The sequence below is a fragment of the Manis javanica genome, unplaced genomic scaffold (assembly GCF_040802235.1).
Source record: "Manis javanica isolate MJ-LG unplaced genomic scaffold, MJ_LKY HiC_scaffold_61, whole genome shotgun sequence".
NCBI classification, from domain to species: Eukaryota; Metazoa; Chordata; class Mammalia; order Pholidota; family Manidae; genus Manis; species Manis javanica.
Window position 1 is genome coordinate 12,379 of NW_027332207.1, and position 10,307 is coordinate 22,685.

At 47.9% G+C, this 10,307-nt stretch overlaps 1 long non-coding RNA gene across 1 annotated transcript; it reads left to right on the top strand.

The window, feature by feature from the left end:
* The first annotated feature begins 3,288 nt into the window (after window positions 1-3,288).
* On the top strand, window positions 3,289-9,576 carry LOC140847670 (uncharacterized). The gene is made up of 3 exons (XR_012127672.1): window positions 3,289-4,616; window positions 6,230-6,308; window positions 7,603-9,576. It is a non-coding gene; the product is annotated as an uncharacterized lncRNA (long non-coding RNA).
* The last annotated feature ends 731 nt before the right edge of the window (window positions 9,577-10,307 follow it).

Sequence of the window (10,307 nt, forward strand, 5' to 3'; positions counted from 1 at the left end):
GATACATGCACACGTACACACCCACATGCATGATTAACAAAACAAGGAAGAGATACTCATAATACTAGCAGTCCTGGTTATGAAGTATTTTGATTGGTGGGGTGACCTAGCATTCATTCCTGAAGGGCTCGGCCCACTCATAGTCCTGTCTGAACCAGGTCGTAGTCTCTCTGATTCAATCAAAGCATAGCAGGCCCAAGGGAAGCCCCAAGGAATCGCCCATGCTACAGACGTGCTCCCCGCCATGGTGCGCAGTGTCAGTCACCCATCCAGCACAGTGACTTCCTGCTTTGCCTGTTGGTCCCGCAGCGTGATGGGGCCAGAGTGGCCAGGTGGCAGTCTTAGTTTCCTGTTTGATGGAATCACTGTGTAGCCTGGTGGAATCTTGCCTCCCTTTGGAGCCAAGACCTCTAGGCCAGCAGAGCAGAAGGTCACAGAGATGGGAAGTAAGCATTTTGCTAATAGATTTCTAGGAGTAATAAAGAGTGGTGCCACTCCCATTTTATCATTTGATTCCTGGGCCTGTATATTCTGACTCTAGAAGAAACAGAGCCATATATTGGATGCTGACTTGGAGCACATATAGCCTGCTGAAGAGCCTTGCCCTGGCCATTCAGGGTATCACCACCTGGATGGCAGTGTAACTAGGTCTATAAAGGTCATTCCACCATTCATCAAGCCAGCTGCTTGAGGATGATGGCACGTGTGGAAGGAACAGAGAATTCCATGAACATGGGTCTGCTGCCACACCTTATCTGCTGTATTAGGGTTTGCTAGAGAAATGGAATATCTACTTACATATTGTATATATGTATATATATATATATATTTTTTTTTCAAGAATGTGCTCATGCAATTAAGGAGGCTAACAACTCCTACAATCTGTTGCCTGTAAGTTGGAGACACAGGAAACCTGGTGGTGTGATTCAGTCCAAGTTTGAAGGGCTGAGAAACAGGGAAGCCAGTGGGGCAGATCACAGTCTGGGTGAGGAGGCCTGAGAGCCAGGAGCTCTAAAGGCAGAAGACTGACATCCCATCCCAAGCAATAAGGCAGGAATAAAAAAAGAGGAAGATTCTTCCATCCTTTGCCTTTTGTTCTATTCAGTCCCTTAAGAGACTTGCTGATGGCCACCTACACTGGGGAGAGTAATCTACTTTACTGCATACACCAATTCAAATACTAATCTCATGCAGAAGGACCCTCACAGACATACCCAGAAATAGGGTTTAACCTGGGCACTCTGTGGCCAGTCAACTTAAGACATAAAATTAACCATCACAGAAAAGATGCTTTGTGGAATACCATGACGATGGATAAGGCATTTCCCAAGTCCATGGATGAGAGCTTTGACAGAATAATTGCATGCAGGGAAGGCAAATCTATATCCAGAGTAAGTCCCTATTCCAGTGAGAACACAAATTGTCCCTTCCATGATGGAGGTAGCCCAATAGAGTCAGCCTGAGAGCAGGTAGCTGGCCTAACACCCTGGGTAATAGGGCCATTATGGGGACTCTGTGCTCTTTACTGATGGCAGATTGGACACCTAACATGTCCTGTAGACAGTGTTGCTAAGGCCATGCATAACCTCCACCCCCGCCATAAAGGCCACCTTGATTGTGAGTTCACTGGGCAATGGCAGGAGTGCCAGGAGAGGGAGGCTATCCAGTACCTGTGGAATGGGTCCTCCTATTCAGTTGATCATTTGAGTCCTCTGCTGAGGTCATAATTTGGGGCACATTCACTTGACCATCTTTGCCCACTTGAGAGGTCTATCCACATACCTACCCTCCAGCCCTCCTTGTCACCAGTTTTCCAGTCATGTTTTTGCCAAGGCCCTGGCCATCCACACAAACCATGGGCCACAGCCTGTGTGTCAGCATGCAGTTGCATGTCTGGCCATTTCTCCTCCCAAGCGAGATGAACAACCGGAGGCACAGTTTGCACTTCCTCCCACCATGAAGATGTCCTTTTACCACTGTCCTTCAGGGGAGCATCCTTCAGGGCTATACCACTGCCCTTGTCCATTGTCAGTGGGTATCTTCATATTTGTAAACCAGGCTGGACTTTTCCTCTCTGTAACCGATTATAGGAAAGTCCCGTGAGGACACAGGTGGAGGCTGGGAGAGACAGGTAACGTAGCAGGAGAAAACATGGGTATTTGGGCCATTTTGGGGGGCCCAAAATTTACTTTTGCTTTCAAGATCTGCTGAAGCCTACTCTTGCATTTACCACTTCCATTTGATGATGAAGTTCTGCTGTGAGACCTTAACTGTTTGGTCCAGTTCATGAAAGGCAGCTCGGGACCCAGTCTGCCACTCAGAGTCCTGGGGCTGTAGTTCTCACGGCTGGGAATGGCTCTAGGAGGCATGATCCTCTGTTGTTATAATTCAGAGTTTTGCTCACTTGAAATGCACCTCTTCCACTCACAAACAGTAAGTACGCATTCAGTGGACCTGGCATCTATTTCACTTCCAAGTTCACCATGATCAACTAGCCATAGTCATAGCTCTCTGAATCAGAATATTCTGATGGCTGCTTTGACTCTGCCATTCATCAGAGTAACCACACCCACTTGGCCTTTGCTCCCACTTGGCCTCTGCCTCCCTGGGGTCTGTTGTCCCAATTGCATTTAGGTCTCCCAATTCAGTGACACCAGATCCCACTGTAGTTTCTGAGCAAAGAACAATCACAGAGCTCTTCAAGGATGCTGAAGCTCCCCTCACAAATTTATTTCTCACGCTCATGGTAAAAGATGAGTTCTCTGGAACTTTCCAGGGTGGAGGAGCAGATCTTCAGTGAAAAGCCCACTCTAACAGTCCAATTTCCTGAAGCATTTGGACCCCTCCCCCTATGGTAGGCCAGGGAAGCTCTGTCCTCTTATCGCCGTTTGGTGTAGGCCACTCTTTGGTCCACGTTTCAGCCCACCACCCACATGTTAGAGCCATGTCCAATCACCCAAGCCATGACCTTTAGCCTGCAATATCTGTGTGGTGGGCATATGTCAATCAACTTGGCCTCACCCAACTTTCTCTTCCATCTGCAGTTATCCCACACCCTTAATATCATTTCACACGTTTCCTAGGTTTATGTCTGTATAAAGTGGAAAAATTCATCTAGTTTGTTGCAGTATAGTGTACAAGTTCATGTGTCCATTTAGAACCTCACCTTTCAGGGCTTAACAGGACTTGAATCCAGGGATATCACTAGAAGCAAAGAGACAAGGCTGGGGATGGGTCCTGAACAGAGCCAGCAGCGTCTTGTAAGGCAGCTACTTCAGGGAAGGCCACTAGAGTTTCCTTGAGCCATGCAGGGTTACTGTCCTCACATGGGGACAGAGAGGCTGCTTCTACTGGCCAAATAAACTGGGAGGGATTTATAAATTCAAAGTCCCAGCTTTATCAGGATCTTCCCAAATGGCCCCATTCCAATGTTCAGAATCCCAGAAATGGGACATTTAGACATTATGTGAGGCCTGATATCAGGCTCTAGAAGGACACAGCACCACTTTTGTGGGATCCTTGCAAAAATGTGCAACTGAATCTAGTCCAGAAGAAACACCAGAGGAAACTGAATTGAGGGGCACTCTAAAAATCAAATGGCCCATTAAGAATGTAAAAGCATGAAAGACAGAGAAAGCCTGAAAGACTGTCATAAGAAGGAGGAGACAAACCAATCATGGCAGCTAAAGGTGAAAATGCTGGGTCCTGGACTGGATTCATAACCAATCTAATTTTGTTTTGCTATAAAGGACATCAGTGGAACAAGTGGCACATGTGAACAAGCCTGTAGCTATTATGGGCTCATGGGAGCTGGGATTTGAGGACAGAGTGTGAGAAAGCTGGTGTAGGTATACAAGTCAGTCAAGGCAAGAGGGAATGCTGATTTCCACGTTATTTGTTTCACATCAGGCTGGGCTATGAAAAGACAAGTTGCAGGGGAACATAGGGCGTGTGCCTTGGGTTTCCCAGGGCAGCACACATATGGGAAGAGAGGCCAGTAAATGGGTTTGGGGGAGTGGATTAGGGTCTATGGACACCAGGGACAGGGATCCAGTGGGTCAGACTCAGAGGTCTCACCCATATCTCTCAGCCCAGCACCCTGGGCAGGCCCAGTAGGAGGAGCTGGAGGAGAAAGTGTCTGTCCATTTGCTGCCCCAAGTCTACTCTGGTTGGCGCAGGTCTGCTTCAGCAGCAGCCTCTGGAGCGGCCCTGCCCCAGCTCCTTTTTATCCTGTCCTCGGGCTCTGCCCAGCGAGTGAGACAGGGCCTGGACATGGGAGGCCCCCCTGCTGACACCCACATGATCCTGTGATTGTGTCAGGTCATGACTGTCAGCTCCTCCTTCCCTATACCTCTCCCTTCCTCTGTAGTGGCCCAGTGCAGGTGCTCCCAGATAGGAAAAGGCCACTTAGAAATGGGTGTGTGGGGTGGATTCTTTCCATCATCTGCCAAAGTATTATCCTTATTGGAATCTTCCTCTCATTTTTCTTTCTTGGAGTGTGGCCCCCAACCTTCCCCCTCTCGCTCCTGCGATGTCAGTTCATTAGCCCAGGCTTGGATTGAACAAAGAAGTGACATGGATGCCTCCAAGCTTTTCCATACACACTGCCTCTGGGAGTGAGTAGATATGCACCTGTTTCTAAGTGTGATGCATGAATTGGATGTCTGTGTTGGGTGAAGTTCACATTCCAAAGTAGATGTACCTGTGAAAATAACCCGAGCTTGGAAAAATTGTTTAGAGGTTCGGTTTGTGGCCCTGGGACTTTCCTCCTGGTGCTGACAGGAGCCGGGATTCCTCGGGCCCGGCTGCGGCTCCGGGACTCCTCCGGCCGCGTCTGCAGCGATGGCTTGGTTTCCTGAGGAGCTGCGGAGGGAAAGGAGAGGAGACGCTCCCCGTGCGCCGTCCGATCGCTCTCCTCCTGGGGCCAGGGGAAGAAGGGCCCGCGGCGGGGAACAGGGCCCGTGCAGAGTTCGGGGGCGAGGCGAGCGTGGGTGAGTTCGGGCCGCGGGTGCGGCGGGGCCGGGGTGGGTGCGCGGCGTCCAGCGCGTCCCCAGAAGCCCGTGTTTCCGCACCGCGCGCCCCAGGCTCCTGTGTGGTGGATGGATTTGGCCGCACCTGCGGGACGCCCTCTGGGCTCCAGGCGTCCTTCCTAATGAGGTTCCGAGATGGAAATGAGGTGGAGGGTTCTTTGTTGCTGGATGGCCCGCTTACTGGGGCGCAGGCCTTGCTGTGCGTCGAACACATGGGGAGAGTTCCTGGGAAGGGTCCCCGGTGTGGGGGCCGCCTGGGAGGCCCCCTGGGCACAGTGTGGTGCTGACCCAGCCCGGCTTCTCGTGGGTGGCGCCGACCTGTGGTCTGGGCACCGGGGCTCTGTGAGCTGGCTTCTTGGGCAGAGTGGGTTTGGGGGTCGGAGGGCGCCCGGTGTCCTCTTTCCACACCCACGTCTGCTTGTGCGCCACATGGGGTCTCGGTTGCTGCAGTGGGAGGTCTGGGCACGATGTCCCGGTTCGGCTTTTGCAGGATTGTTGTGGGTATGGGGTCCCGTGTGGTTCCGTCCAAGCTGTAGAGTGTTTGCTTCTGTGAGAAGTGGATGGAATTTCGGCGGGGGTGGCATGAAGTCTGCACGTTGCTGTGGGTGGAGGGGACTTGTAATAACCTAGCTGTTGGGGAAGTTGGGGTTCCTATGGCCAAGATTTTCACCGAACTTTAGCCACCCGATGATGTAACTGGCCTGTTGCTAGGCTACCTCTTCCACACCTTTAGGCAATAAGCTATTATTGCGTTATATAGAGAGCTCGGCCCAGTGCTCTGGGCAGAGGCAGAGGCACTAGTGCTTGACCTACAGCCAGGAGAACAAGCCGGGTAATAAACCCTTTCACCTCAAAGAATGTTTTGCTGTCAATTTCTTTGGTCACATTGAATCCATAGCGAACTTGCCTGGGGCTGGAACCCACTGGCAATCACATCACAGTGTCCACAGTTTTCAGAGCTCAGGCCTCCACCCACTTGGTTAAGTTTGTTCTTAGGTACTTTATTTATGATGCAGTTGTAAAGGGCATGTTTTCTTAATCTCTCTTTCTGATGGTTGGTTATTAGTGAACAGAGCAAATGACTTTTGTATATTGATTTCGCATCCTGCAAGTTTATTGAATTGCTTTTTAGTTCTAACAGGTGTTTGGTGGTGTGCTGTGGAAATTGGAATTAAAAAATTCCACTCTTTCTACTCCAGGTCGTCCCAGCACCCAAGGCCCAGTGGCCACAGAGGAATCCTCCCAGGTGCCTCCTAATTACACCTGAACCCATGCAAGGTGAGTAGCGCTCCACTTCAGGTGAACTGGGCTGGGGAGGGCTTGGCCTCTGTGACTGGGTGTGATGTCTGCTCTGTTTTTCTGGTCAGAACTGACATGGTTATTCTGCAAAGTAATTTACTTTCCAGTAATTTCAAGCATACAGAAAACTTGCAGTGTCAGTACATTCTTTACACAAATTCTCCAGCTTCTCACTTTAGCACACCCATACACTACATCCTCTTGGCCCCTACCCCAAATAGAGACACATTTCCAGAGATTCATCATCTGACCCCAAATGAAGAACTTATTAGGGCCTCCACATGGTAATCCAATGCACAGACCCCCTGCAGCTGTCACCTCCTGCCCCACCTGTATGCACACATCTTTCCATTCTGATTCCATTTCTTTTTCCTGGAACTGTTCTGGAGACTTCACCTCAGTTGGGATCTCCAGGACCTCATGCATGTGGGATCACATACTGTTTGTCCATGTGGTGCTCTTCACTGAGCATAATGGCTTTAGGTCCATCCATGCAGCTGGTGCCATGACTTCCTTGTTGACTCCATTGTGTACAGACAACACTTTGTTCATCCATTTGTCTGTCTGTGGACACCTGGGTCATCTGCACCTTTTGGCTGTTGTGAGTCATGCAGCTGTGAACATGTGTGTGCAAATATCTAAGTCCATGTATAAGTCCAACTCCATGTATAAGTCCCATGAACAGCTGGCTGTTCAGAAGAGACTAATTCTCCCCCTTCATCCTGTAGAATTGTTACCAGAAAATGGCTGCCCAGGTACTGCATTATGTGGGGCCAATGTGACTAACTCTGACAAATGGCTTGTGGGCACCACTTCCAAACCTAGCCCAAAAAATATTCCTGTGACATCCTCTAGTTTCCTCTTTCTTCTACCTGTTGACTGGATGTGAAGTATCCAAAAGAGAACTCTAAGGCCATGGGAATAGTTAGAGCCACATGAGGACTATCTTGCAAACTCCTGCACTATTCTGCAATACCAGTGGGGAATGCCGTCTATCGTGGCTAGCGACAGGGCTTGGGGCCCTTTGTTACTGAGGTTACCCTTCCCAATTTACACAGCATGCCTTTCCACAGTACAGAGTGCTGCCACTGCCATGTGTCTCTCCTTGTCTGTAGTCTGAGCTACTTGGGGCATGGATTGTGTGTCACATCCCACATGACCTGGGTGTAGTTCAGGGTCTGGCACATAACTTTTAGCAGTTAATCAGTTCAGCAGTGGGTTTATGACGCAGGAAAACTAAGACAAGGCCAATTCTTGGTTTTCTCCCTAACAGAGGTTTTCCTGTGGATTCGTCTGCTATTTCTACTATAGATGATGTTTTACCTTGAGCATCACTGGGGCCTGCCTCTCTCTGCTGAGTCGCCTTACCCGCCTTCCCAAGGCCCTGTCCTGGCAGGCTGCTCAGCTCAGGCTCTACCCACAGAGCTCACTGAGGAGAACTACTTTTGGAAAAGCCATCTATGCCTGAGATTTATTCTACCCTGCTCTGAAATGCTTTATTTGTTTTGCTTTTGCTTTAAATGTCACTTTTCTTTTCCTGTTCACAATGAAATTGTGCCCAACTTCCCTTCTCCTTTCCAGCCTAAACTGGTCATTACCGCTTCTTGCTTTGGTTACTTTATTCCGGTGAGCCCTACATTCAGTTGAGATCATAAAAAAATTAGGTGGGCATTAATTGTTTCTAAAACAAAGTCCAAAAACAAAATGGACTTTTCTAAGCTCACATCCAGCTCACCACATCAAGTAATCCACTGAGATCTGGTGGGAGGATCACTTCAAATCATTATGAATAAGAGTAGAAGTTACCATCTCAAGGAACTATGTACTAGGCACTATAGTAGACATCTAAAATGCCTCATTTTTACAGTCTATTCAGGCTACTTGAGACATTGAACAGAGGCAATATTAATGAGTATGTCAGGACACAAAGCATACACCTAGACTGGCCCAGAAAAAGCAGGGCAAATGGTGACCCTGGCCACATGTCAAGTGAAGAAACACTGATGTGGTGGAGCAGGCAGCTTATCAGGTCACACAGCTTGGGAGGAGGGAGGATTTAAAGACAGGTGTGCCTGACCCCAAAGCTCATGTTCTATTGCCTTTGTCTAAAGTGCTGGGGACAGTGGGAGGAGGTGGGAAGGCAGAGGGTGGAAGTGAGGAGAAGGGGAGATGAGGGTGACACACTGGTTCTATCAGCCTGCTCAGCTGGTCAGCCCCCCAGACTGCCACTCCCACTGCCTAGCTGCCCCCTTCTGGGATGCAAAGCCACATGGAGAGTATGGTGGGAAACAGTGAACACATGTTCAGTAATGATGACTTTCTGAATTTTTCTGGGAGAAAGAAAGAGAAAATGATAAAGAACCAAAACAGGCTTGGGAACCACAAGGTAATCTAAAGAGGTTCATGGGAAATCAAACCCCTGAGGTCTCACAGAAGACCCTAGGTTTTACCAGAAAATGTAACTCATTTTTCAGCTTTAAGACTATTTCATGACTCAACCAATGTTGTCAGGGAATTGTGTACCATTGCATATGCAGGTGGGTTTACACAATAAAGCTTCACATTAGCAAATGCTTACCATGGAATAAGAAACTGTATCTGACTTGTGAATGCTATACTGTTTCAAGGCTGTTGCTTTTCAAATAAATGTTTTACTTGTGCATTTTACATTCACTACAATACCTCCATTGCATCTGAAGAAATATGAAATTTAAGGAAATGACAAGCACTTCAACTGATCAAAAAAGCAAAAAATCACTCCCAAGGGGTATCTTACATGTCAGTTCATACTGAGTCACTTGATTGACGTGAGTCTGCCTATTGCCCTTGAAGTGCTATAAACAGATACTTCTCCGCTCCACACCCAGCACATCAGTTCAAGGAAAGGCACAGTTATTTCTGCAAGTACACCTACCAAATGTTAGAAATGAGTTAGGAGGCAGCAACATGGAGATTGGGTCGTGAAAGTTTTAGGATGGAGAAAGTTGATAAAGAAAACAGCAGAGAGAAAGAGAGAAAAGAGCATAAAAAATCTGCAACCCAAATCAGGATGGGCTCAGGGCTGGGGAGGAAAGCTGGGTTTTCCATTTGTCTGATAGCTGCCGGGTCTGATGCTGCCATTTGCATCTCAGCTCACTTTTCCATTAAATCTCTGAGGTCCCTGACATGTCAGCACTGACGGTACAGGAGATGCAGCTGAACGAATATCCATGTTTTTTAAACAAGCTCAAGAAATGTTACAAACTGAAACTGCTGCCACTAATATCTAGCTGTGTTTCCGCCTTTCGGTGTGGTTACATGTTAATGCTTTCCTCTATTAAGAGCCTTTCCTGAAATGCCCTGATGGGCTGTCTGGTTAATTCATTCTTTTCTGCCATCAGGGATTTAGGGAAATCCTGCAAGGCCAGCTTTCCATTTGGCGATGCTGTGACCAAGACTGGGTCAGCTTCATTTGATAAGCAGGGAGAGTCTTAGCCTCTGCCGCTAGTACACCTTAGACTGCAGCCAACCCACCGTTTGCTGAGGAGGCATGTTTTTGCCTCTGGTAAAATGCAGGCATCAGCTGTCAATTCCTTCTGAGTTTAAAGAATGGGCTAAGATTCAGGAATTTTTTTTATATCCTTTGAAAAGTATCACAAAGGTGTTATCTTTGTCTCTTACATACTCAGGAAGATTTGTGAATGTCTTCCCCATCTAAACTTGGCCATTTCTGTCCCTCTCTCATAACCAATGGGAAGGACAAGTATTGCCCATCAGCAGTCAGTGCTGAAATATGACTCAGTAAATCATCCTCAGTTGAATGATTCATTTCAAAGTCTCCTCAATTCATTTGGATGATATTGCATCATATTTGCACAACTGCAGGGGTAACTAGGCATTATTTATTAAGCATTTATAATGTACCATGCTCAGGACTAAACGTTTTACATCTATTGACTCACTTAAGTCTCATAAATATAATTTGAGGTAGATACTATT